This window comes from Mauremys reevesii, linkage group 5 (assembly GCF_016161935.1).
Source record: "Mauremys reevesii isolate NIE-2019 linkage group 5, ASM1616193v1, whole genome shotgun sequence".
NCBI classification, from domain to species: domain Eukaryota; kingdom Metazoa; phylum Chordata; order Testudines; family Geoemydidae; genus Mauremys; species Mauremys reevesii.
In genome coordinates, this window is record NC_052627.1 from 125908700 (window position 1) to 125935306 (window position 26607).

Here is a 26607-nt window from a genome sequence, read left to right on the forward strand (position 1 = left end):
AGAACCTGCTGCTCCAGGTGGCCTTAGCTAGAGGCTAAAGATGTCAAGACTCAGCTTGCCCTGCCCCAGCCTGTGTTTCTAGATGCCGGGATGCAACATGATGGAGAATATATTAACCCTGATGCTTCACGTCTGCATCAGAAACTACCAGACCTCCTAGGCAAGAATGAGAGCTCGGGAAGAAAAGTGGTTGGTTTTCAGATGCTCCTGCAGGGGAAAGATGGGGCATTTATGATGCTGTTCACAGAAGTCATGAACATGGGCTGGCACCAGGTTTATCATGTGGCACTATCACAAGAGAGAGCCACAGTCAGGCAAGAGTATTTCTGCCCTGCCGCTGGCAGGTGTGACCAGGTAGATGTCCCCATGCTCACTCTGCTGGAGCTAGCGTGCAAAAAGTAGCAGTGTGGCTGCAGTGGCCTGGGCGGTGGTGTGGGCTCACCACCTGAGTATGACGCTAGGATCTTGGGCGGGGCTGTACTGAGGTGGCTAGCTCAAGCCACTGCCTGTGCTGCTGTGGCCACACTGCTATTTTTAGCACGCTAGCTCCAGCAGAGCTAGCACGTGTAAGTCTGCCTGAGCTGGGAATTAAACTCCCGGATGCTGTGCAGCCATATCCTAAGAAAGACTCTGGTCTGTCACACAATATGGCCACCATTCAAAATAGCCCATACGCATGTGTGCCTAAATAGTCCCGTTGGCTTCAATGGGCCTATGCACATCCTTCAAGTTAGACATGCGCTTAAGTACCTCGCTGAGCCTGGATCCTAGCACCTAAACAAAAGAGTGTTGGTTCACAGTCACAGGGGAAGAAGGAATCAGGGAAAAGATGTTGAAATCAAGGTGCTGGGACTTGTACCTGGTTTAGGTAAATGGAGAGACATACCCACCAGGTGTTAGTAGATGAGGGGTTTGAAAATAGACACAGAGCTGAAATGGACAGTGGCTCTGTACGTACTCGGGAAGATAGTTGTTATCCCTTTTCACTGGGGTGGTGATGAAAACAGGGACCAGGTTAGCGAAGAAATGGACTCTAAACCTGAAAATGTTACGGTAGAAACTGAATCTGAAAATGTTACGGTAGAAACTGAATCTGAAAATGCAAATGAGGAACTGGAGGAACAAGTGACGAGAGCTCTTCTCCACTGGCCCATTGGAGAGAAGGGCAGCTGCTTTTAGGGTGGGCTTTTCAAAGGAGCCCAAGGGGTTTAGGTGCCCAAATCTCATTGAACTCCCTTAAGCTCTTTTGAAACCCTCAGCCTTAAAGCTGCGAAAAGAGGGCTGGACCAGGAGGGAGAATTTTGATCAGTGTGAAAAAGACTATTACAATTGTGAGGCTGAGGCAGGCCGGTCAGGGTTGACCATGGGGGAATTTCTCCCTCAACCCCAAGTATATGAAGGATTTGGGGCCTGATCCAATGCTCATTTAAGTCAAGGGAAGTTGTCCCACTTACTCCAATGGGCTTTGGATCAGGCCCATGGCTATTGGAACACGTTTTGTTTTGAGCTTTCTGGGAGGAGCCTAGATGCTCGGTGCTCGGTGTCACTGTATGACCGTAAGATGCATTTTCTGAACATTTCCTTCTTGCCCGTGTTTGTGTTTTCAGTTGTCCCTTTTCATTGCATGTTTCTGCTTCTTTCTTTTCACCTCAGTTGTCTTTGCTTCCATCTTTACCAGAGTCTATAGTCCATCATTATTACCTTTATAGCTGGTGTAACTGTTCCCTCTTCCCTTGCCTCCTTCTCCTCTGCTCTCCCTCTGTTGTGTTCTCTTCCTCCTTCACCCACATTGTCAACCTCTTGCTTCTTTTACTAATCCTGCCTTCCGTTTTCTCGCTCTCTGGCCGTGTCTACACTAGCAAATGGAGTGTGACGTTGCCCCCTTGCTTACACCAGCACAAGGGCAAGTGTAGCCTGGACTCGGACATTGTCAGCACTTTGTCCTAAAGCCCTCCTCTGAAATCTCCACTAGTCCTTGCGCTTCTGGGAGTCTCAGAGCATCCACCAGGACACTGAAAAGTGGGCACCACATTTCATAGTGTAGAAGTAGCCTCTGTGTACTCTTTCCAGCTCCACAGACTCTCCTGCTTCCCACCCACAAATCACACATACATAGGATCCTAGATGGCATAGATAATACCACACAGACACACTCTCCTCCCTCCCCTGCAAAAAAACCCCAAACCGTTGCTCATGATCTCCTGACTCCCCACAAAAGTCACGTCCCCTCCCGGTCCCCTATATCTTACATGAGCTTCCTTTCTCTACAAATTGCTTGCTCTCTCTTCCCCGCCCCCTTCCTCTCACACACAGAGCTCTCCTCCAGATTCACACTCACACAAACATACAGTCAACCCCTTCACACCCAAGCTGTCCTCCTGTACACACAAGTGCCACCTGACATGGAGTCAGCCCCTCACACACAGGGACTCCTCCCCCAGATACAATCAGCTGTTTACACACAGGTAGTGCCACCTCACATACAGTCAGCACCTCACGCACAGGCAGTCCCCCCTAAGATACAATCAGCCCCTCACGCACACACATGCAGAGACAGTGCCATCTCTCCCACAGGCAGTACCCCCTGAAACTCAGGCTGTCTTCCTTGCATACAGTCAGCCCCTCACACCAGGCAGCCCCCTCCGCCCTTGGCAGCCACACCCAGATGTCCCCTCCTCTCCTCTCCACGCACAGGGCTTTTGCTGCTAGAAAGGAAGCAACAGTTGGATGCATTAGGGGCCCTGAGGGGCCCTGATTGCAGGAGCAAGCCAGCCCTGCCCGGTTGTGGACTCTAGGCTATGGAACTCCTGCCAGCCATGTGTATGGTGCCTGTTCCCCACAGCGTGGATGGGTTGTGCATAGGCACAGTCTCAGAACCAGCATTTCAGGTAAGTCATCTTATTTCCCTACAGCTCTTGGTTGCCAGAGCATTTTCAGCACATGGATCTTTCCCTCCACCCTGCCCCTGTGGTGTGTACCAACACGGGGGTACCAGTTGTCTAGCGATGGTCAGCCATCAGCATGACACTGCCTGTCATCTCTTATTGAAGAAGGATCAGGGTGTCTTTACTTTGCCTGGGATAATTAATATCATCACAGTGAGGGGTGATAACCTTAGGCTCTGGCTTTGCAGTGGAGGGGTTCTGTTGGCGAGAGGCCCCCTTTGATTTCCACAGAAGTTACACACAAGGGGCTTGGTTAATATTGTGGGCACTGAGTGCCAATGCTTCTGCAGGCGAGGGTGCCAGAACCTTTGTAGAAGGGTGGGGGCAAGGCCAAAGTGCCCCCTCCCTCTCCCTGGCTGGCTGCTCTGGCAGTGAGCCGGATGCCCTCTCTTGTGGTGCCACAGCAACCCCTGGTGGGTGAAAGATGTAGTTGCAGTGCCTCCCTGGCAGAATCTATTATTCTGTGAGGGAAAAAAAAATCTGCGGGGGACATGAATTCTGCACTCATGTTTCGTTTGTTAAAAAGTGGGAGGGCCATGGCCCCTAGCCCCCTAGTTCCGGCACCGGTGGGGGCAGCTGAGCTCCCAGTGGAGTTCACCCTGATGAAGAGCAGGTGGCAGGACTGCGTCCTGCTCCCTCAAAGGTTCTGCCAACGAGAGTAGGGCTGCGGCTGCTGCTTTATAGTGTCCCGGCATCTCCTGGGTGGCCTGGCCACTACCTGTTCATATCCATCCACCTTCAGGGCTACACTGGTTGAATCTGGGCCCACTGACGGAGAAGGGATGCAGGCAGCTTGTGCCAGTGAGCTCCTACTCCAGGCAGGCTCACCTTCTGCCTGGCTTCTCTTGGGGGAACCTAGGAATGAATCTGGCCCAGGGGACACAGCATGGGGCCCTGAATGGTTGTGATGTCCTCAAGTCTTTGCAGGGGGAATGCAAAGCCCTGATCTCAGCTCTTGTCAGGTGCAGGAGCTGCTTTCTTTTGTCTTTACATGCATTTTAGGACCTTAAGCAGCTTAAAAATATGTATGTGCAAAGGTTTTACCTTTCAGCTGTGGGTCCAACCCCCTCCCACCAGGCTGCAAACATCAGCACATTAAAATCATGGGATGACAGACTAGCAGGGTAAAAATGAACAATCACTACCAACCAAAAGCCCAAACAACCAGTGCCTAACTTTAGTGAACACCATAGACAAGACCTGATTCGAAGGCAATTGAAAAGATTTTGACTCCAGTGGGCTGCGGATCAGGCTTATTGAACCAAGCTACAGAGAGGCAATGAGAGACAGATCACAACAGTGGCCTGTGAGAGGAGTACAGTTTCTGTTTATCGAGCTGGAAATCATTTGATAAAAGATGGAATCTCTGTGAGCGTAAACATCTATTGAACAGATCATCAAAATGATACACCAAGCTGTGGTTACTACTAATGTATTACCATCTGTAACCATCATAATACATACAGTGCATTGTGTTATGCCTCCCTCTGGGGGCAATTAGGACGCTCTGCAATAGTTCAGTTGATACCATCTCAGAATATAGTTGCAATTAATTTATCATCGTCTACAATATTCAGCATAAGGCTTGTTATGACTCCCTCTAGTGGTAATCAGGATGCTGTGCAGTGCTCCATTTAAGGGACTATCACGGTTGGAAACATATTAACAAGCAATACAGGAATATCTTATTTTGATTTTTAAAAATGTGTTGATAAGAAAATAGTCTAAATGAATGTACAGCATTAAACCATGAATTCTTCACAAACAAATCTTTACAAGATGAGTCAATAAAAATACTCAACCTCCCTTATATGTCACTACTCCACAAAAAGAAATCTCAAGTATTCTCACCAGAAAAAGTCCCGTGTTTCTTGTATTTACAAAGGCTTTTTCTGGAGGGGATATCTGAGGTTTCTGTTTTGAGAAATGGTGATAAATGGGGAAGCTTGGTTATTTTAATTGGCATTGCCTCAGTTTGTATATTTCATGGGTAATGAATATCTGGTTTGAAGCTGTACAATTATTAGTATGTTTTCTTATAAGAACTTTTTTATTAATTGAAATAAATATATTTTTCCTGTACTAAGTTGTTAATGTCCAATGTTTCAAGCCTTTCCTATATTTCAATGCCAGAAGCACTGCAGAGAATTCTGCTCACCACCAGGGGGAGACCTAAGTCTCAGTACCATATACAGTACAGGATTGTGATGATTGTATAGAATATCAGGGTTGGAAAGGACCTCAGGAGGTTATCTAGTCCAGCCCTCTGCTCAAAGCAGAATCAATCCCCACATTTTTGCCTCAGATCCCTAAATGGACCCCTCAAGGATTGAATTTAAAACCCTGGGTTTAAGCAGGCCAATGCTCAAACCACTGAGCTTTCCCTCCCCCCATAGATAGTAATACAATTAATGCCAATTCTGCATGTTCTGACAGTCAAATCTATTGTGCATTTTTAAACCATGTGTCCAAAACACATTATCTGCTTTGCATCTCTATACCCAAGTGATGCACACTGGCGGTTCTGAACAGTTATAAATGTTCCAAATATTATCTTAAAAACAGAACAAAACAAAACAAAAAAATCCACTCCATATATTTTAATCCATTACATGAGCCAACGACTTCAACAATATTACACTGTGTGGACCAGATCCATAGCTAATGTAAATGACTTTGACTTCAAGGAAGCTACCCTGAGTTACACCACCTGAAGGTCTGGTCATGTATGTCTCCAGTTTATGTTGGTACAATATTTCCTTAATTTCTTTAACGATGAAATTCACATAACGATATTAACATAATAGATACAGTTCTAGTTGTGGGCTAAGCCACAATTTTGATTTTTATTTTTAAATGTATTGTCTAATTTTCTTTTACTTACCTTGTAGCCTTGGCCAGATAAAATGAGCCAGCAAAATTACTCAATTAATCTGAGCTGGCCAATGTTGACAACAAACTCCATGTAAAAATAAAGAGTGAAATGGAGCACTTATAAGTGGCCAGGATGGCAGGGATGCATCACTTACGTATATCGCTGCAAAGCTGATGGTGTGTGCTATGGTTCTAGTGTTTAAAACTGAAGAATGGATTTGTTTAAACTGTTGCAGGAAATATTGACCTATTTCCACTTGCAATATTCATATACAATATATTCAGCATAAGGCTTCTGACTCCCTCTGGTGGCAACAAGGATGAACTGCAGTACTTCATTGTGGCCCCGATTCAGGAAGGTTCTTTTGGCACATGTGCAACTTTAAGCAAGTGTATAGTCCCATTGGCTTGTGTTGACCTTAGTGTTGTCGAGATTTTGGCATTGGATATTATTGTTTGGTTTGAGGAAAATCTGCACTTAGCAGCTAGTCAGTGATCTCTGTGGCAATGAATCTAACTAGCTTAACAAATAGAAAACCCTTTGAAAAAACATGAGTCCACTGTCTCCTTAGCCTGAACAAGGACAGCAGGATCAGGCCCAGGATAAAGCAAAGGAATATATTTGACATGTTCCCTCCAAGAAATGCTTTCTCAAGATATTGTTACTGACTCTTAAGGAAAAGTTTTCCCAGCCTAGGGAAGACCATTCTGATACCCTCTTTGCTATTGAAAGCACCTGACTAGTTCTGGAATCAAAGGAGAACTAGGTTTTGTCTGTCCATGGAGTGGTTAAACATTAACACCCACCCACCCCACTAGGGGAACTATTGAGAGTACAAGAAAGCAGCAGCAGGCAGGCTGCCTGGTTAGTCCGAATGCTCCTTAAAAATTGTGCTATCAGCAGCCAGAATAAAAACTATTAGCATTTGTCTAGTACAGGCTCTCTGGTCAGTGTGGGCAGGGATTTCTGCAGCTGAGTTAAGAAGCTAGGATAGCAGGTTTCTCTGTACAGTCATCTCTACCAGTCTGGGGTTATGCCATGATAGTGACCCTACCAGAGCATTATAACAAGGTTTGGCCTCCCTGTAATGTGCAGTCAGTATGTGTGTGTGAATGAGAGAGAGATACTGCCCTCTAGTGGCTGGTCCATAGATTAAATAAGGGACCTGCTACTAGTGTCTACCATTGTGATTCCCAGTAGCACCCACAATGGACTGGGTACAGTACTATGCAAATGTGACCCACCTGCTTGCATTGCAGCATTTTGTGGTCTATGTATGGGAAGACAGAGTGTGGAGGATACAGTTCTTGTTTTGGGATACTCTGTACAACTGCAGACTTGTCAGAGCCAGGCAGAGAGACTCTGCTGGATGGGCCAGACTCATGCAGAAATTGGGTGTGGGAGGCACTGGGCATACCGGTTAGCTGTTTGAAGCTATTTAGGCAATTTCCATTGTGAGTAAGCCTCTGGCAGGGCATACCTAGTGCCACTCTGAGAAGGGAACCAATGGGAAGGCAAAGGGAAAGGGAGGAGTTTATAAATAGGGTTGGAGTCAATCAAACTGAAGAGCTCAGCAATGGAGTGGCATAATGACCAGAAGGGTCTGTTTTATAGATTGTGTTCCAGAGACTTTTTTGTTGGATTTAAACTGCAGGTTCCCTCACCCCACTGGAGAAGAAGACTGGAATTGCTGCAAGCTGTGCAGCTTGCAGACCGTTGTTGCAGAGACTCAAAGGGAGTTTGAAGGAGATTGTAGAACTAACACTTGTTTCCCAGCATTAAGGAGCTGATGTGCCTTGCAGAGAGGTTGGACGCTATTCCCCAGAAACAGAGAAGGATAAATCCTCCCAGAAAAGAGTCCTAGAGGAGTGTGAGTATGTGCATGCACCTAATTATATGTTACATTTGATCTTGTGGAAGTAATAAGTATGAAAACTTGGAGAATCCCCACCCCACAAAGGTGTTGTCTTTTAAAAGTTATTGATAACAGTCACGATTGTTTCATGGGTTATAAATAACGGATGGAAAGATAGATCTAGCTTTAGTAAATGCTTTTCCGGTAGAGATGTTTGTGTCATTTCTGTTCTCCCTGAGATTTAACTCACTAGAATGTAGAGCAAAGTGCTGAAAAGCTTCAGCTCTGGCCTGTACCCCTGCGGAGGGGTTAGCTGAGGTGCAGGGAAAGATTGATTATGCCTAACATTGGCAGAGTGCTTTCCCCAAGCCTGTTACACAGGCACCAAAGATAGCACAGTCTGTGCCTGCAAGGAAGCCTTTAGCCCAGGTGGCAAAGGGCTCTATTTCGGGGAACAGAGGAATAAGGGTTCTAGGACCTGGTGTGCTGTATGTGTGAGGGGGGAGATGGGATGTGTAGTATTTCTAGAGGTGGTTCTATCTCCAGCACACAGCGTTGTGACTGGGGAGGTGGGGATGGGTCCCTGGCGGCTGGGGCAGACTGTGCAGACAGTCGCAGCAACTTTACTCATGCTTGCTGCCTCGTGCTGTGCCTCCAGAGACTTGAGGAGACCCGGAGGGGCCAGCGAGTGTGGCTGGTCGTGCACAGGGTTCCGGGAACGGCTCCGCCCAGCCCCACAGGCAAACCCAAACGGGCGGTTGAGGTTCTATTGTGATTTAACCTGATTCCTGGGCCCGATGGGTTAGCTGTGTGGAGGGGGCTGTAGACACTCACCCAGGTATGTCACAGCTGGATTTGTAACACTGCTATAAGGAAAAAGCCTCCTACACACTGATAAGGGAAACTGATGCTTTCAGCTGTGGTGTGGATGAGCCCCAGGGTCTGACCCAAGTCCTGTCCTCAAATCACATGTTGCTGAAGCACTGACACTGTCTCTAGGAAGCAGCTGTTCCCCTGAGCAACATAAACTAAGGAGAGCAGGGAAGCTTCTGTACTGATCTGTATCACTGTGGAGCAGGAGCCCTGTTGACTACAATGAACTCCAGCTTCTTCCGTGTCAGTGCTGCTGATTGTGAGAGTGAAATCAATCCCAGATCTGCTCCATTGAACCCAGCTGGGATCCCAGAGTGCAGGCAGCTGAGAAGCATGTCCAGGTTTCTGTTCATACTAGATGAATCTGTCACTAATGTCTGAATTAGCTTTGCAGTTGACGGTGACTGTCTGTCTCCTGGAGACACTGACAGAGATTTTGGTGTCTGAGTCAGCACAACGTCCCTTGGAGCCTGAGAATAAAACAAAATATCAAAATAATATACATATATGTGCAGGCTAGAAATCTCAGTTGTATTGGGCCTTATAAATAGTGACAGGATCTTTCCACATTTGTATTTAATGTCAGTGTCACATGCCTTGTTGTTTTCAATCACATGAAAAGTGTGTGTATAGATAATACCTGAGGCGTGCACATGATCTGATAAAGCAAGGCGTAACTGGTCAGATCCTCAGGTGGTATAGATTGGCAAAGAGCCACTGAAATTGATTCACGCCAGCTGAGGTTCTGATCCCAAATATCTACACCCCTTGGTTTCATTTTGGATCATTTCCTTGTTAGTGTCTCCTGTATTTAGGCTTACCTGTAATGCAGAGCACTACCAGCAAATGTGATGAGCCTGTTACATCTCAGCTGGCTGACTGCTGATGGGAGTGAAATGGAACAGAGAAATACCAGCTGATGCAGAGCATCTGCTCTGTGTAAATTTACATGTGATTCAATCCAAAAGAATCAAGTGAGCAAATGGAACATCCCTGAAGTAGTTAGACAGCAGGGCTGCTCCTAGGGCTGCTTTCCCACTTGGCAATGAAACGATGTTGGTCAGAATCAATGGGAATGAATGTCCTGAGCTTTCAGTTTACATTTCTCTAATGTGGTGTTACTATCACACTCTAAATCCCCTCCCAGATACCTGCCCACTGGAAATCAACTCATGGGCTTTTTCACTGTGTTCAGGCTCTGATGTCCTAGTGACAGTGTGGGGTAGACAAATAGTGAGAGGGGTGATCTCTCTGCATTCACCTCTTCATAGGGGAACTGGACAGGGCTAATTTCTCTGCTATTATTTGCTATGGGTGAAATTAGCCCCCACACCGAGGGCTGAAATAAGACCCACACACCATTTAGTGGCTTCAATGGTCCATATATCTGGTGTTGGCTTTTTGCACAGGGGTGAGTTTTACTGTATCATCAAACAGTGACCCAGCTGTAATGCACACGTGCGAAGGGCTAGCTGATGTGAGCGTGGGGGTCAGAACTTTCACTCTGATTTTCTTAGCAGCCGTGGGAACGAAAGCTCAGATGTGAGGCTGCAATAAAAAGGGCCCAGATCATCACCTGCATTGAGGAATCTGGGCAAGGGACAGGCTGTGTGGAGGTGTCCTCTGTATTGAAACGGAGAACTGATCTGGTTGGCTTATAACAATGTGCTTAGTTAAGTACTCGGTTAACATAACATACAAGAATACTCTCTAGTCACAGAACTTCAGGTGCCCTGATGTGTAGGGTGAGTGCATAGAAACGGCTGTAGATTAACCTGCAGGAACAGGGGACATACAGACACTGAGTGCACAGCAGGCAGCCTGCAGCAAACTTGGTGTTGTGTAGACCAGCGGCTTTCAACGTTTCCAGACTGCTGCATCCGTTTGTCTTGTGTTTAAGTTTCATCTCCCTCAAAAAACTACTTGCTACAGAATCGGACATCAAAATACAGAAGTGTCCCAGCTCACTATTACTGAAAAATTGGTCGCTTTCTCCGTTTTACCATGTAATTATAAAATAAATCGATTGGGATATAAATATTGTACCTACGTTTCAGTGGATAGTATATAGAGCAATATAAACAAGTCATTGTGTGAAATTTTAGTTTGCACTGACTTCGCCAGTGCTTTTTATGTAGCCTGTTGTACAACTAGGCAAATACCTAGATGAGTTGATGTACCCCTTGGAAGACCTCTGTGTACCCTCAAAGGTACCTTTACCCTTGGTTGAGAACCACTGGGCTAGCCCTTTGTTTGTGTGTGTAATGCCCTCTGGTGGCAATTTGTGGAAATTCACCTTCATTTACCTTTAAGGGCTACAAGGGGAAAAAGGCTGCTGTGTGCAGAGAATCCCTCTGTACAAGTGCAGGGCAGTGCTCCTGCATCATAGCCTGTTTGCAGACTCATTGTAAAGCTGATGCAATGGTAATGACATGGTCACATCAGCAGGAAGCTGCTCCTAACCCTGAGTAATAGGAGTATTTCTTCTGGAGCCCATGCATGCACTCAGCTCCGTACCAATAGATCAGACAGGTCCCTGCCGAGAAGATATTAGTCTAGTTCAGATGAACACAGTGCAGATGGCACTGGTGGCGAGCTGGGAGGGAGCAGTGCTAAGAGAGGAGCTTAGCTTTAGAACTGGGCAGACTGGCTGGTTCCCGGGCCGGCATGCTAAGCTGCTAGCTCGGGCCACAGCAGACTTGCCTCCTCTTCACGCACATTACTCTTCCCATCCCAGCTCTCAGGGCAGGCGTGTGCCAACCCTCAGTGCTGGCGCTGGGTGCTGGTGGGTGGTCCTAGTGTCTGGTGCTGGATGCAAGTGAGTGATGGTCCTGGATGGGATTGGTGCATGTGGGCAGAACTGATAGGAGACAGGGAGCAAATGATTTTCTCCCCACTTCTCCCCAGGAGCAGGAAGTGCCTGATCTTTTAAAGTACTTGAACCATTCCCACCAATTCTAGCCAGTCACAAAACCTTGGGCTTATAGCCACTACACTGAAAGGGAAAAGAACCGAAGTGGGCGTAAAACAAGGAAGGTGGAGAGGGACAGCTGTGAGCAGAGGCTGGTCACAACACAGGGCACAGCATGGAGAGATGTGCAAAGCAGAGAAGGGAGCCAAGGAGAGCATGGAGCAGAGAGGATTGATGGGGCCAGATGAGAGCAGAGAGATAGGGGGTGGTACTGTGGAAGGTCAGAAGAGCTTAATCTTTATGTGGACCAGAGATGGAGGCCGGCGAAAGGATTCAGGGGACAGAGGAGAGGAGGTTGGAGCAGCGGGAGGAAGATGGCTTTATCTGCAGCTCTTTGGAGAACGGGAGGGATGTGATGCAGAGAGCCTGAGTAGAAGAAGGTTGCAGTGGTTGGGGTGAAAGGTGACCCAGGAGAAGTCAGGTCACAAAATGGGGAAGAATTCACCCACTTCCCTTATTCAATGGTTTTTGCCTTTTCACTGAAGTGTCCTTTGAACTAAAATTTTCTGACCAGCTGTCCCTGAGGCAGGGACTCGGTGTGGGGGAAGTGAACCTGTGGAGCATAAAGAAATGACTGTCCCATGGGGATTCCATTCTCCACAGGGATGGCTGCTGGGAACTCCAGAAAGGATCATAGAGGTGGCCTGGGGCCTGAGGAGCCTAAGGCCTGACACCCTCCAGCTGCTTCTGGAGAGGGTAGCAACAGCCCTGACCCTACCACACTGTACAGGGAGCAGCTGTGACCGTGAGCAATAGAAACTGAACAGAGCAGGGAGGTTTTTGTGCTGGTCTGTATCACTGTGAGAGGGGCACTTTTATAGTGCTGACAATAATAATCTCCAGCATCTTCTGCTTCAACTCTGCTGATGGTGAATGTGTAGGCAGTGCCCGACCCACTGCCACTGAACCGCTCTGGGATCCCAGAGGCATGGCTGGAAGCATCATAGATGAGGCGTTTAGGAGCTTGTCCTGTTTTCTGTTGGTACCAGGCCACCCATCCGTCAGCAGTAGAACTGGCTTTGCAGTTGATGGTGACTCTGTCACCAGGAGACACTGCCAGGGATTCTGGAGTCTGAGTCAGCACAATCTGCCCACTGGAGCCTGAAGGGAGGGGGACAATCGCCAAAAAAAGAATATAACAGCCGTCAAATGAAATAATGTGTAACAAGTCAAAGCTGAATCTAGTCTGTGCTATTCGCTTAACCCCTGAATTACATTCCAGGCCTGTGTGCACTGAGAATAGTGTTAGGCTTGTACGCTCACTGCAATTACTTTAAATCACTGTTTGTTCTTACCCTGAACCCAGAGCACCAGGAGCCAGAGAAGCTGAGTCTGCCAGATCATCTTGTTAATTCTAGCGTGACAGATACGGAGCTTAGAAGTGCCGAGTGTTTAACAGTAACATTTATAACAGCTCCCACGTGCAGGGAAATGTCACTCGGGTGGAAATATGCAAAGCAGCTGCTCGGCGTAAATGTCCTTTCCCTGTGTCTCAGTACAGAGCTGAAGGGCTGTGTAGAGTGGGAGGTCTAGGAACTCAGCTCCTATGGAGGCAAAGGAGAGTTGCACTGATAGATCAGGGCAGATCCATCCCCTACCCAGGGCAAAGGCTGAGGAGGATTCAAAAGGTAATGGGACGTTTCCATGGATTACAAGTCTGTCCAGAATTATAATGGTAAATGCTAAAGGGTGATGATAAAACAGGAGTGTTGGCAGTGTTCAGTACCAGTGCGTCAACCAACAGCAAACTACTAGGGGCTAGGAGGAACCTGTCCCTGGGACAGATTATCCCTCCCTGCTACCACAGGGTTTCTTGCACCTTCTACTGGAGATGGGAAAGGTGAGTGGATGGACCATGGATCTGATTGGGTGAGGCAATTCCTATCTTCCTCACAGTCCATCTCTACATTAGCTGGGTATTTTATATATGGAGATGTACCTATCTCATAGAGCTGTAAGGGACCTTGAAAGGTCATCAAGTCCAGCCCCCTGCCTTCACTAGCAGGACCACGTACTGATTTTGCCCCAGATCTCTAAGTGGCCCCCTCAAGGATTGAACTCACAACCCTGGGTTTAACAGGCCAGTGCTCAAACCACTGAGCTCTCCCTCCCCCAGCATGCAGGTCACTGTTAACTTAACCACTCCACAGTGCATGGAGCCCACAAGCCAGCCACAGAGGGGGGCTGGCTTTTGGAGTCTGGGATGTTTGGCTTCAGTGCCAGATTTCTGTGGGGAGCGTTCCAGTAAATACGGGCAGAGAATTGGGTTGGGAGGAGTGTGAGCTTGGAAGTGTTTTATCAGTGATGCGAAGAGCACTGAAAATGTCTGGGAAAACTGTCAGGAGCAGATTGAGTGAGGGTGGTGGAGGGGCCTATAAATACAGGGCACAGACAGGCCCTTCATGTCCCTTTGGGCAGGGCACATTGTGTGCCCCCCCCACACACACTGTTTGTGCCTCCTGCCAGCCATCAGTGGTCAGCTTTTAGCTGTGCCTGGGGTCTCCTGAGAGCTCCACTGATGGGAGGCGCTGGTGGAACATGTTACCTGCCCATCCCCTCTGCTGGCCCAGCACCACAGCGGCTTTGGGCTGTGCTAGCCCCCCCGCGACTGGGAAGTTTCGGCTGCTCTGGGCACCTGTGACCTGGTCCCTGGTGGACTTGGCGCTGCCAGGGGATAGCTGGGGTAAGATTGGGATAAATCTCACCCCCAGTGTGCTTTCCATAATCCCTCGCTGTCAATTGAGCCAGGCTTTCTCCTTATTTTAGGTCTCAGCATCTGAATCGCTCTGTAGGGATCTGGCTGCTGAGAGCGTAGTGGGGTGGAGGAAAGGAAACCCTGCAAAGCAATCAATAGCGGGTGTAAAACCGAACCCCCAGAGGCCTCCCCTCCCTCCAAACAAAGACCTTTGCAAATGTCAGGATATAAAGAGAGCAGAGAGATGTTTAACCACCACGTGTTTGTGCTCCACCAGGTTAATTAGTCTGTTAAAGGGAAATTGGAGTCAGACCCAGGGAAAGAAATAAAACCTGCCCTTATCAAACAGCTCTTGAGCGGACATTGCCATGCACACTCTAGTGTGTAGTCCCATCCATGAAGGACACTAGAAAGTCAGGTGGAAGTCAGAGTTGGGGAAGATCCAAGACCCTGTTCCTTTGTGCAGCTACATGTGGCATTTAGCAGGTTCCCATTGCATTTTGCCCAGCAGAAGGAGGACCAGATCCTTGCACCATGTCTCTGAGCCGCCCTGTGGGTGTGATTCAATCTAAAAATGTTTTATCTGCTGTTTTCCCACTGAACCCTTCTCTGAGGCCTGACAACCGCCCAGTGTTGACCCAGTCTCTCCCCTCGGAGGCCACCGATTTCATCCACCTTCCCGTTAGCAGAGGAAGATTGGTGGGATGCAGTTCCTTGGGCAGCCTATTGATGCTTGTTGTCAGATGCCACCGGTGTGGTGCTCTGCTCTGTTCAGTACTGATAACAGTCGGCTGCGTGCGTGTGTGTTCCCTCTGTGTGCTGCCCCGGCTCTGCAGATCGCTGACACAGCAGACCCCGAGAGAACCCCCAATGACCACAGACTCCGATAAGGTACAAAGGCACCCGGCCAGGTTTATTGTCAAACGAAACAGTCTCTAGCTCCCCGGATCGGATGTCTACAGTTCTGCTAGTACATATGTGCTCCCTGGCAATGGACCAGCTCAGTCAGTGGCAGGACACTCCACTGACCCCTAGGCCGGACAAAGACACCGCCCCAGGGATGCATTCTTATACACAGGTACAAACAAGTTACACATCACTCCTGACGTATTGAGGTGCAACCCCTCTACGCAGTAAGGTGCCGCCTCTCACCTTGTACGTGTTGGTTAGAACAAAACAACTCTATCTATCGTATTACCCTTTTGACCCTGTCTTTAGGACGGGTTTGCCTGTTCTCTGTTATGTGTTGACCTAGCAAAGTCTTGACCATTACTTTAGTTTAGGCCTGGGATTGAAGATTCAGGCCTCTGCAGTGCACCCAGGCTTTGGGCTGACCATTTCTCTCTTAATCCTGCAATGCTCTGACAGTCATGGGCAGCCAGGAAGAAATATGTTTTGGGGATCAAGGTGTAAAACCATTTAAGCCAGGAGAAAACGATCCTGCCGCTCAAATGCAGTCCAGCCCCTGTAGAAGGGAAAATACAGGAGCAGGTATAAATACATGAAAGGATGTTGAAGAATGCCTTTTTTATTTGAGTTTATTGAGTGACCAGGGAGATTGAAGTGTTCTCCTACTGGTTTTTGAGTGTTATGATTCCTGATGTCAGATTTGTGTTCATTTATTCTTCTGCGTAGAGACTGTCCAGTTTGGCCTATGTACATGACACTGAGAGGGTGATTGTGTTTAGGAAGCAGCTGTTATCTTGAACTGCACAGCATAGAGAGGTTCTTATGTTGGTCTGTATCACTGAGAGAGTACAATAAAAGATGCATGAAAAAAAAAAAAAAAAACTTGTACCGTTTTTTTCATTCACTGCTTATAGTCATTTTTCAAAATATTCATCTCTTAATTAAATAGATTTTAAAAGATAAGAAAATCAAAATCACTTGTCTTGTTGTAAAGTGTAGTATATGGGATACTTTTTTTTTTTTTTCATTACCTGCTGCTTTTTTTTTTTTACTTGGATTTCAGAGCACAAAGAGCCAGATGAACTGAACTTGTAAGATCATTCGGATGTGTCCGAACCGCTCAGTACTGATCAATTAACTATGGAGAGTGAGACACAATGTTTGTATGACAGATCTCAGATAATAATACTGAGAAACAGGGGGAGAAAAACATTTGCTGAGCAAATACATGAGGGGGCATCTCTGAGTTGCCATCACAGGCCTTTCCCCAGAGATTCTGCCTAAAAAAGTTGCAGCTGATGGTGACTGTCTCCAGGACTTAAAGTGGTCTTGGTTTATTTCAAGAGAGGGTAGGTTGTGTTGCTGTCTCCCTCCTCCTTTTGGCTCCTGCCGCAGGTGGGCAGCTTTAAATTGCATTCAAGTCTCCATAGAAGCTCCCGAGTTAGCAAAATCTCTGGCTTCTCTACAGCTGTTACCTCTTTCTGCCTGTCCTCTCCTCTCATGACTGTCCCTTTTCTCCACACCCTAGACTCCTTTAGTCTCTTTCCCAGAGCCCTTATCCATAACTTGCACCTAACGTCCATGTCCTTCTTTCTCATTCCCACTTGCTGACACCCCGGTGGGAAAATCCAAGAGCCATGGGGGCTTCCTCCACCAGGAATTAACCCTCTTCCCCCTCCTCAGAGCTGCCCCCACGCCTTACTTCTCACTCTCATTGAGGCCCCTGGCTTCCAGGCCCATGTGCTACTCGCTGCCTTCCTATCCATGTCTCCTCTCACTCTGCTTGGGGTCTCATAGGCTGAATCTTTTGGCTGAAGGAGTCCATCCGATGTGACCCTTCTCCACCTGCCTAATTCACTCCCTTTTCCTCTTCACCCTTCTTTCCTCCAACACTTTTCTCAGGTCACCAACCATGGGTTCTCTCACCTACTCCCCTCCTATCTGCCAGATTCCCTTTTCCTGCCCTTTCCTCTGCCTATGGTTCCTTCCCCACGTTGTTCAGGAATGCACTGGCATTCTCAAAAAGCCCATCCTTGATCCTAGCTCTGTCTCCAGCAACCAACCTTCTTCCATTTGCCTCTAAATTCATTTTGAACTGTTTCCTTAGTTCCCTCCCTCTGTATCATGCCTGTATCCACTCCAAAAGGGGTTCTGCCTTTTCCACTCTCCTTAGGCTAATCTCACCAAGGTCTCAGACAGCCTTTTCCTGGCCAGTCTCCAGGCCTTTACTCCAACCCCATCCTCCATGAATGTTCTGCAGCTTTCAATCCTGATCATTCTCTTCTCCTTTGCATTCCTGTTCTCACCTGACTTTTGGGGCTCTGATCTCTCCCTCAGAGTCTCTTTTGGTTGCTGCAGCTTCTCTCTGTGGAGTCCCCTGGGTCCTGTCCTGGGTGCCTTCCTCTTCTCCCTGTATGCCTCATAGCTGGGCAACCTTATCTGCTTACAGAGAGCCAGCTATTGTGTGCCGAATGACTCTCAAATCTTATCCTCACCTGACCTGTCCCCCTCAGTCCAGTCCGGTGGCGCAGCCTGTCACAAAATGTCTTGGTGGCCCTCTTGTCAACAGCTTGAGCATTACATGATTAGAACCAAGTTCCTTATTTTCCTTCCTAAGTCCTCTTCACATTCCCCATTCTTTTTTCTCTTGACAGATTGTCATCCCCTCACTAAACAAGCCCCCCCAAACTGGTGATCATGGTCTGCTCCCCCATTCTTTCTCCCTTCATCTTTGGGCCAAGTCTAAATCCTTCTGGTTCTCCCCCTTCTTCCTGTCCAGTGGGGAAAAATGCTTGTCTCTGCCCTGAAAGTCTCTGCTCTTAATTACTGGCTCCTTCTTCCCTCTTTGGCCTTCCCAACACTCACAACACCCGCTTTAGTTCATCCAACACCCAGCAACTAAAACTGTCTTCCAGGTCATCTCCCTTTTGCCCAAGTGCAGTAGCCCTGAGATGATGACTCTGTTTACAGAACAGCTCTGCCACTGAACAGAACACCACAGGAGGTTTCCGTACTGGTCTGTATCACTGTGAGAGGGGTTTCAGAGCCTTGTTGGCAGTAATAATCTCCAGCATCTTCAGCTTCAACGCTGCTGATCGTGAGAGTGAAATCAGTGCCAGACCCACTGCCGCTGAACCGGGCTGGAACTCCAGATTGCAGGGTGGAAGCCGAATAAATGAGAAGCTTAGGCGCTTGCCCTGTTTTCTGCTGGTACCAGGCTAAGAAGTCAATGCCAAAAATATCATCTGTAAGGCTTGAACTGGCTTTGCAGCTGATGGTGACTCTCTCTCCTGGAGACACTGCCAGGGATTCTGGAGTCTGAGTCAGCACAATCTGCCCCTGGGAGTCTGAATGAATTTACAAATAAAATGTGAGTTAATATATATATCTGCACACACACGCACACAGTTGATAAATAATGTGCCTGTATGAATATTCCCATGTGTATCATTCCATAGTTGTCCTAGCTGGTCACCTGGCAGCGATGTGAATGGTGAGATCCAGATGGCTCTTTCATCCTAGCGCCTTTTACAATTGCTCACTTAGGGCTGATCCAAAGGCAGTTTAAGTCAATGGAAAGATTCCCATCAACTTCAGTGGGTTTTGGTTTAGGCCCTTATGTTTTTTAAATATGCCCTTTCTCTCCAAGTGCCGATAAATGTGACAAAGTCACTCAAAGTTACTGCAGCGCTTGGGAATATTTAGGGTTCGATTGATAAAAATCCTAGAGCTTTTCATTTTTCTTTCAAGGAGGATTTACTTTAAATTCATCCAATTGCCCGTTGGTTTGCTCCTTACCCTGGATCCAGAGCACTAGCAGCCAGATGAGCTGAGCCCGCGAGATCATCTTGTTACGTCTGACTGGCCCGATGCTGATCAACAAGCCAGAGCCAGTGGCGTGGAACATTTAAACAGCTCACAGCGACATGGGGATGTCACTTGGGTGTGAAATATACAAATTGTGGTTCAGAGATGAAAATTAGGGTCTGACGTGACAACGTGCCCCAAAAGGGAGGCGGAAGGGGGGCCATGGTCAGCCTGGCAGGCTGGGGAGCTCGCTTCCTTTGTGCTGAAATGTGATTTGTTGTTTTTATTATTCATTACTTCTACTGTGTTAGCACCCAAAAGCCCCAATCAGGATAAAGCCCCATCAAGCTAAGCACTGTACAAAGAAAGAGACGTGCCTGCTTCTCATTTTCTTTACAGCTTGTCATTTTTGTTTGGGTGCTGGCTTTTAACGTCCTGCACTAAAACGTGGGCAAGTCAATGGCTGTGGGTCTTGAATGCTAATGTACAGTGTTTACTCCCTCTGCTTAGAGAGAGGCCAATTGGGTCGAAGTTCTTCGTGCACTCGTCCCTGCAGTACCTGAGTGCCTTCCAGGAGAGTCCATCGACTCAGTGACATACGTGCTATAGCCTGGAACCAGCAGAAATCAGGACAAGCTCCAGTGTGCATGGTGCTGCAGGGGGTATCGCAGAGAGAGAGAGAGCTTGGAAGCTGAAAGATAGTCACAGCAGAGGGAATGCACTGGGCTCTCTAGTGCTGAGTCATTTAAATAAACACTTTGTGAAGGTGTGGTGGGAAGAAGGGATTTTTTCTAAAAAAAGAACTTGGAAGAAGACTGTGACCTCAGACATTCTCTCTAGGCAGAGAAAATCCCAGTGGATACGAACCATCCCCCTTGTCCAGCACCACACCCTGTAGGGCTGCCCCTGCGTAGAGGAGATTATTATTTATTACTGTAGCACATAATATACACGATTACTACAGTACTGACATGTCATGAAATAAAACAAAATACTGAAACTTCAGACTATAACAGGGTTCGAAAAAGAACTAGATACATTCATGGAGGATAGGTCCATCAATGGCTGTTAGCCAGGCTGGGCAGGGATGGTGTCCCTAGCCTCTGTTTGCCAGAAGCTGGGAATGGGCAACAGGGGATGGATCACTTGATGATTGCCTGTTCTGTTCATTCCCTCTGGGGTACCTGGCATTGGCCACTGTCAGAAGACAGGATACTGGGCTAGATGGATCTTCGGTCTGACCCAGTATGGCCGTTCTTATGCTCTGATGTTCTTATGCTATAATGCAGTCTGTGCTACAGCCATTTTATAAAGAGCTAGGATTGGATTTTTATTTCAATTGTTTCAGGGCAAGTTCATTCTAATCACAGAGATTTAGGGCTTGCTGCAAGGGGAGATATTTTGGAATCACTATTCCTGATTAGCTCCATGTGTGGATGCTTTTATTCCAGAAGAAGAGTGCTTCATTCTGAATGAGCTTAATCCACTGTTTATTCCAAATTAATTTATTCTGGAATAAGAGTGTTGAACTATGGAGTTAATCAGGATTAGTTAATCCCCTTTAAATTCACACCCTGCCTCATTCAGGATTTAATTTTCATGTGTAGGCAAGCTATACAGGCTGCTTCCTTCCCTTAGTTACCTCAGATTTAGTGGTTTGAGCATTGGCCTACTAAACCCAGGGTTGTGAGTTCAATCCTTGAGGGGGCCACTTAGGGATCTGGGGCAAAATCAGTACTTGGTCCTGCTAGTGAAGGAAGGGGGCTGGACTTGATGACCTTTCAAGGTCCCTTCCAGTTCTAGGAGATAGGTATATCTCCAATTATTATTTATGCTAGCATGACTATAATGAGCTCTCTGTAGATTTACACCCGTGTAACTGAGAGCCGATTAGGCTTTGTTGAAACACACGGCGTTCTCCTGCCGTATGTCACTGAGGTTGTGGTGGGGAAGTGGTGGAAATGATGAGCGAGAACTGGAGTGTGGTGAGAACCTGATGTCTCTCAGACCCCAGTTTCCTTTTGACAGGGCAGCCGCTGTACTGATCCTGCCAAACTGCAGGGGAAGCAGCTGCTTCACTTGCAGAAGAAAACAGAGGTGAGCTGGGAGGGTTTTGTATTTCTCTGTATCACCATGAGAGGGCACTACAGTAACACAGACAATTAAAATTAAGCTGGCCCAAAAGTGGGAATTTTTCCTGTAATGATTTTGACAGGAAAAATCCCCATATTGAGAGAAGGGAAAAAATTATTCCCTGTACTGCAGGAATCAGTAAGTTGTGGATTCCCAGACCGGTGTGATGTTGGATCATTAAATGAACATTGTGGTCCCTTGTGGCCTTAAAATCCCTGTTTCTGTGAATATTCAGACTTCCAATCCCTGCACTGACCCATCCTCCTAACATTCAAATGGCCACAATTAAAGGAAGAAATGTGTTAGATTATTTGAATGGCTCTGAACTAGCCGAGTTTTCCTCCTCTCCTGTACCCAAATGCACCACATCGCTGCTGTCTCCCCTCTAGCAGGAGAGGACACAACGTCTCGTGCAGCCTGCCACTGCTGCCATGCCGTGCGTGTGAGACTGAGTGCTGCTATAGAGCACGATGCGTTGGTCCTTCCTGCCTGGGTTCAGACATGCCACCTCTGCAGGCTGTCCAGCCCTGGCAGCACTAGCCCTTGGGATAATGTTCTGCTACTCAAACATGGCAATGCTGCCATTCTAGGCTGAGCCCAGCTTTCTGTTCTGATCCTAAAATACACAGCGAGAAGTTGAGGCTGCCAGTAAGAATCATGTTGGGAGGCTGAGGGAGGGACTGAAATTTATTTTAGATAAGAAAAAAAATCACATTATTTCAGCTGATGTAAAAATCCTGCTGTAGGGAAGAAAATTTCTCTTGCCGGTAACTCATCAGGATTGTCTCCTTATTTTATATGTGCGTGGGGGTACTGGGAGGACAGGAGGGGACGTGTGGTGCTGAAAGGCTGAGCAAAACTTTGCCCTTAAATAATTTTAGCAGCATCACTAAGAAGGTGACTGCAGGAAGCAGCTGTTACCCTGAACTGAACAGCACAGGAAGGTTTTTGTACTGGTCTGTATCACTGTGAGAGAGGCATCATAGCTTTGCAGGCAGTAATTATTTCCAGCATCTTCAGCTTCAACTCTGCTGATTGTGAGAGTAAAGTCTGTTCCAGACCCACTGCCGCTGAACCGCTCTGGGATCCCAGAGGCACGGGTGGAAGCGAGATAGATAAGGCATTTAGGAGCTTGTCCCATTTTCTGCTGGTACCAGGCTAAGTATTCCTTGCCTTGGTACGTGAGGCTTTTACTGGCTTTGCATTTGATGGAGACTCTCTCTCCTGGAGACACCAACAGGGATTCTGGAGTCTGAGTCAGCACAGTGTCCCCGCTGGCATCTGAATTAATAAATAAAATGTAATTTAATACATGAGAGATGCATTCAGTCAGTCAAACTAGACAATACTGTGCCAGGTTAAAGATTCCCATTGGCATCTTTATATAATTACTGTAGCTCATCACCTGGCCATAGTATTAAAGATTAAACTTTTCATTCTAAATCCCTTTTTCTATTGTTCGCAGCTTCTTATATATTCTTTTTCTTTTAATGGCTGTTTAAATAGGACAATATTATCTGAAGTTAGTGACGCTCCCTGGTTAAAGCTTTTGGTTTTATATGCAGCCTCTCTGGATTTAAACATTTTCTTTATTAGCTCAGTCTGTTACCTCATCAGGACAGAGAGCATCTTTTCATTGTGTCTGTACAGTGCCTAGAACAAAGGTGTCCTGATTGGGTCCTTTAGGTGCTACTGCAGTGCAAATAATTAATTAATAACCATTTTAATTCAGGCAGTTGCCTCTTAGTTTGGTCCTTACCCTGGATCCAGAGCACTAGCAGCCAGATGAGTGGAGCCTGTGAGATCATCTTGATACGTCTGGTTGGCCAGATGGTGATGAACAAGCCATAACAGACAGGGAACGTTTTATAACTGCTCACAGCAGCAGGGAAATATCATTTGGGTGGGAATATGCAAATTTGAGTCAGATGAAAATTCATGTGATTGGTACATGTGCACAAAAAGGGAAGGGACCCTGGGTGAAATGGCAAATTCAACCTCTCAGGCCCTGGGCACCTCCCTCCCTCACTGAAGTCAGTTGGAGTTTTGGCACTGTCTTCAGTGGGTTTTTGTATCAGGTCCTCAGTGCTAATCTCCGTGTCTCCTTATTTACACATAGGGATCAACACTAGTGCAGCTAGGCAGCAAGCTGAACCTGGTTTGTTCCTGTGCCCTGTCTCCCCCCTAGTTCCAGTGGACAGAGCAGCAGGGAGATGAGGCCTCTGTGTCCTCTCCCACACCTCTCTCTTCCTCAGCTCCAGTGGATGGAGAGGTGGAGTGCTGGGAGTTGTCTGCTCTCCCTCCCCCTTGTTCTCCCCCAGATCCAGGGGATGGAGAGGCAGAGTGCAGGGGCAGGGAGCCAGCCAGGTCCTAGACTCCTAGCTGGAGCCAGGGCTTTGCAGGTTGCATGCAATGCCTAACGCAGCCTGTCAGTGTCATGCCATGTTTCCGCCACACTGGCTGGCTAGGCAGCACTGTCAGTTGATCCTTTGCTGCCTCCCCAGTCCCTGGCAGCCCCAGAGCTCAGGATCTCGCTGCTTTCCCCTCCCATGGCAGCGCTGCCAATAAAGCCCTGGGCTGACCATGTGTCTGTTGATTCTGAAATGCTCGCACAGTGTTTATAGGGCAGTAAGTGAGAGTTACTGGCTGGGTTTGGGAATAGAAGCATTTCCATGGGGAAAAACAGAAACCTAGTTCAGGTGAGCTAAAATTGCTGACACCTGGAATGAAAATCTGGGCCGTGTAGTTCTTCCTGACTGTGCTGCGGGCTGGGAGCAGTGGGAGAATAGCAGTGTCCGTGGCCCATCCAGGAAGGTGTTCATGCGCTGACCAAACCCCTGACCCGGTAAGAAGTGTGGCAGTGGCACAGATAAAGTGAACATTTAGGAACCGGCTGACACACTGAACTGAAGAGCACAGGCAGGATTTCGTATTGGTCTGTATCACTGTGCGTGGGGTATCGTAGCTTTGCTGACACTAGTAACCTCCAGCATCTTCAGTTTCAACCCTGCTGATGGACGGTGAAACCAAAGGGTCCCACTGCCACTGAACCAGGCTGGTACCCCAGATTGCAGGGTGGTAGCTCCATAGATAATGAGTTTAGGAGCTTGTCCTGATTTCTGCTGTTACCAGGCTAAGCAGTGATAACCAGGGAAGATGAGGCTTGAACTGGCTTTGCAGTTGATGGTGACTCATCTCCGAGTCCTAGAGACACTGACCGGGATTGTGGCATGTGAGGCAGCACAATCTGCCCACTGGAGTCTGACTATGCAAGCAAAATGGATTTCAGTCAAACTGAATGTTACTGTATCTTTACAAAAATTCCCACGTGCATCTTTTCCACAGTTCATCTCCTGGCTGTGATGCTGACGTTCTGCTTCAGGTGGCTCTTCCATTCCAACTCATTTTTCATTTGGGCATGACCCAAAGCCCACTGACTCACTTCACTTCAGTGGGATTAGGTTCAAGACTTTGGTTTCCAAATAAGATTTATCTCTTGCAGTCAAAATGTGACAGACAACCGTGAATTAGTGCAACTCTCTGAGGAGTCAAAATTCCTAAATCTTTTCATTTCTCTTCAAAGGATGAATTTATATAAAGGCATTTCCCTCTTATTTTGAGCCTTACTCTGGATCAACCTGATTAGCTAAGCCAGTGAGATCACCTTGATACGTCTGGCTGGCCTGATGTTGATCCACAGTGACACAGAACACTTATCACTCAGAGCAGCAGGAGAAATATCACTTGGGCGTGAAATATGCAGAGTTTGGTGAGATGAAAATTCCCTTCTGATCCAAAATGGATTCCAAAAGGGATAGAGTCAGATTTAACCTGACTGGCCCTTGGGAACTCTTTGTTAGAGCACAAAATGCATTTGTCATCATAGCTGAAGTGTCCACAGCTCAAGATTGAGTGAATGTTAGTTAGTATCACCATTTTACTGGAAATCAGTGCTAAAAATATCAGTGTTCAGTGATCTTCCTTTGTTAGGGGAGTTGTAGCTGACTGCTATGTTCTCCCCAGTTTCTCCTTTATATTAGTTCTCATCATAGGGTCCACACACGGGGGCGGACAGGGGCATAAAAATTCAGCTCACGTGAATAGCGTGCTGATAGCGCGCTGAAAGTACCCTAGTTAACACTCTCAGGCGCGCGGCGTGCCGCGGAAACGGCTCAACGCTCCGCACACCGCCCGCGCCGTGGTGGTGTGTGTGGGAAGTCGACCGCGCTCGCGCTCCGAGTTCGAACTATCCACATCCATTAGGCGATAGTTCGAACTCCGAGAAGTCGAACTCACCGCGTCGACCCGGCTGGTAAGTGTAGACTAGCCCTTAGAGACTCTGTTGTAATGCATATCATGTTGTGAGAACTTTGAGCCCGAATTTCCTGGGAGCTGCTCAACTCAATTCTCAAACACAGTGCTTCGGAAACATAATGTTACATGGTCGTTCTTTGCATCTAACTTTTCTTTATGAATCTCAGATAAAATCTGCTCCCATGTATGAAGACAAACATAGTCATTTTTGAATGATAAACTATTACCGATTAAGAATACTTTGCTAGATGCCCAAAGGCCACAATCAAGAATGAAGGTTATACTGGATTAAAAAAACAACGGGCTTAGTGGAGAAGTGAAAGCCCCTATAAATAATGTAAAAATATATAACAAATAGGAAGAGGGGAAGCTAACAAAAATGAAAATAAATGAGATGCTAAGAATTGTGACAATTGATAAGGGGAGTAAAAAGGACTGAAAGAGAAATTTATGGCCAGCAAAGTTAAGGGACAATATGGAGAAGTTGAAGTATATTAGGAACAAAAGAATCCAGGTGCCTAGTACCAGGGTGAGGGTCACTACATGTGCAGTCGGTGGGACTGAACTGTACAAAGTGTGTTGATGTTACAGCTAGTGGAGCTGCTTCAGTGATGGGGAAACATTCCAGAGCTGTGCAAAGCATCCATTTCAAAACACCCAGTGCAATGTGGAACCACAATTTCCTGCACAGGGAGGTATAATCAGGTAAAGACATGATACCTGAGCTTCACAAAGCTCTTACAGAAGTTGTGAACATTGTAATTTCTATCAAACACAATGGCAAGAATTCCTGATGCTTTCAGGTTTTCTGTCAGGAAATGGGTAGTGAGCATGTCCATCTGCTTTTCCATGCAGAGGTTTGTTGGTTGGTCTTTGGCAAACTTTTGTCTTCTGTATACCAACTGACAAAAGAGTTTGCAGCTTTTCTTGAAGAAAAATTCCTAGCTGGCAGAACACTTCAGTAATGAGACATGGCGTGCTCACGTTGCATATCTGGCAGATATATTTGAGGAACTGAATGATCGGAATCTGTCCTTAAAGAATTGAAGGAACGATGGCTTTGAGCAAACAGACAAAATTGTGGCAGTAAAAAAAAAACAACCTTACTTTGTGGAACAAACGTTTCAATAGGTAGGATGGACACGTTTCCTAATGTCTTGCTGGAAAGTGCTGAAGAAAATGTTCTCTAATCACTTAACTACATTACACACTAGATTCTGTGATTACTTT

The 26607-nt window shown here is 47.0% G+C and overlaps 1 long non-coding RNA gene and 1 gene segment (V, D, J or C); one reads left to right on the top strand and one right to left on the bottom strand.

Moving 5' to 3' along the window:
* LOC120406467 overlaps positions 1 to 26607 on the bottom strand; it is a 69966-nt gene that overhangs the window by 7020 nt on the left and 36339 nt on the right.
* Positions 7402 to 26607, top strand: part of LOC120406474 — a 307150-nt gene continuing 287944 nt past the window's right edge. The window contains exon 1 of the long non-coding RNA XR_005599302.1: positions 7402 to 7690. This is a non-coding gene — a long non-coding RNA (uncharacterized LOC120406474). The remainder of the gene's footprint in view (positions 7691 to 26607) is intronic.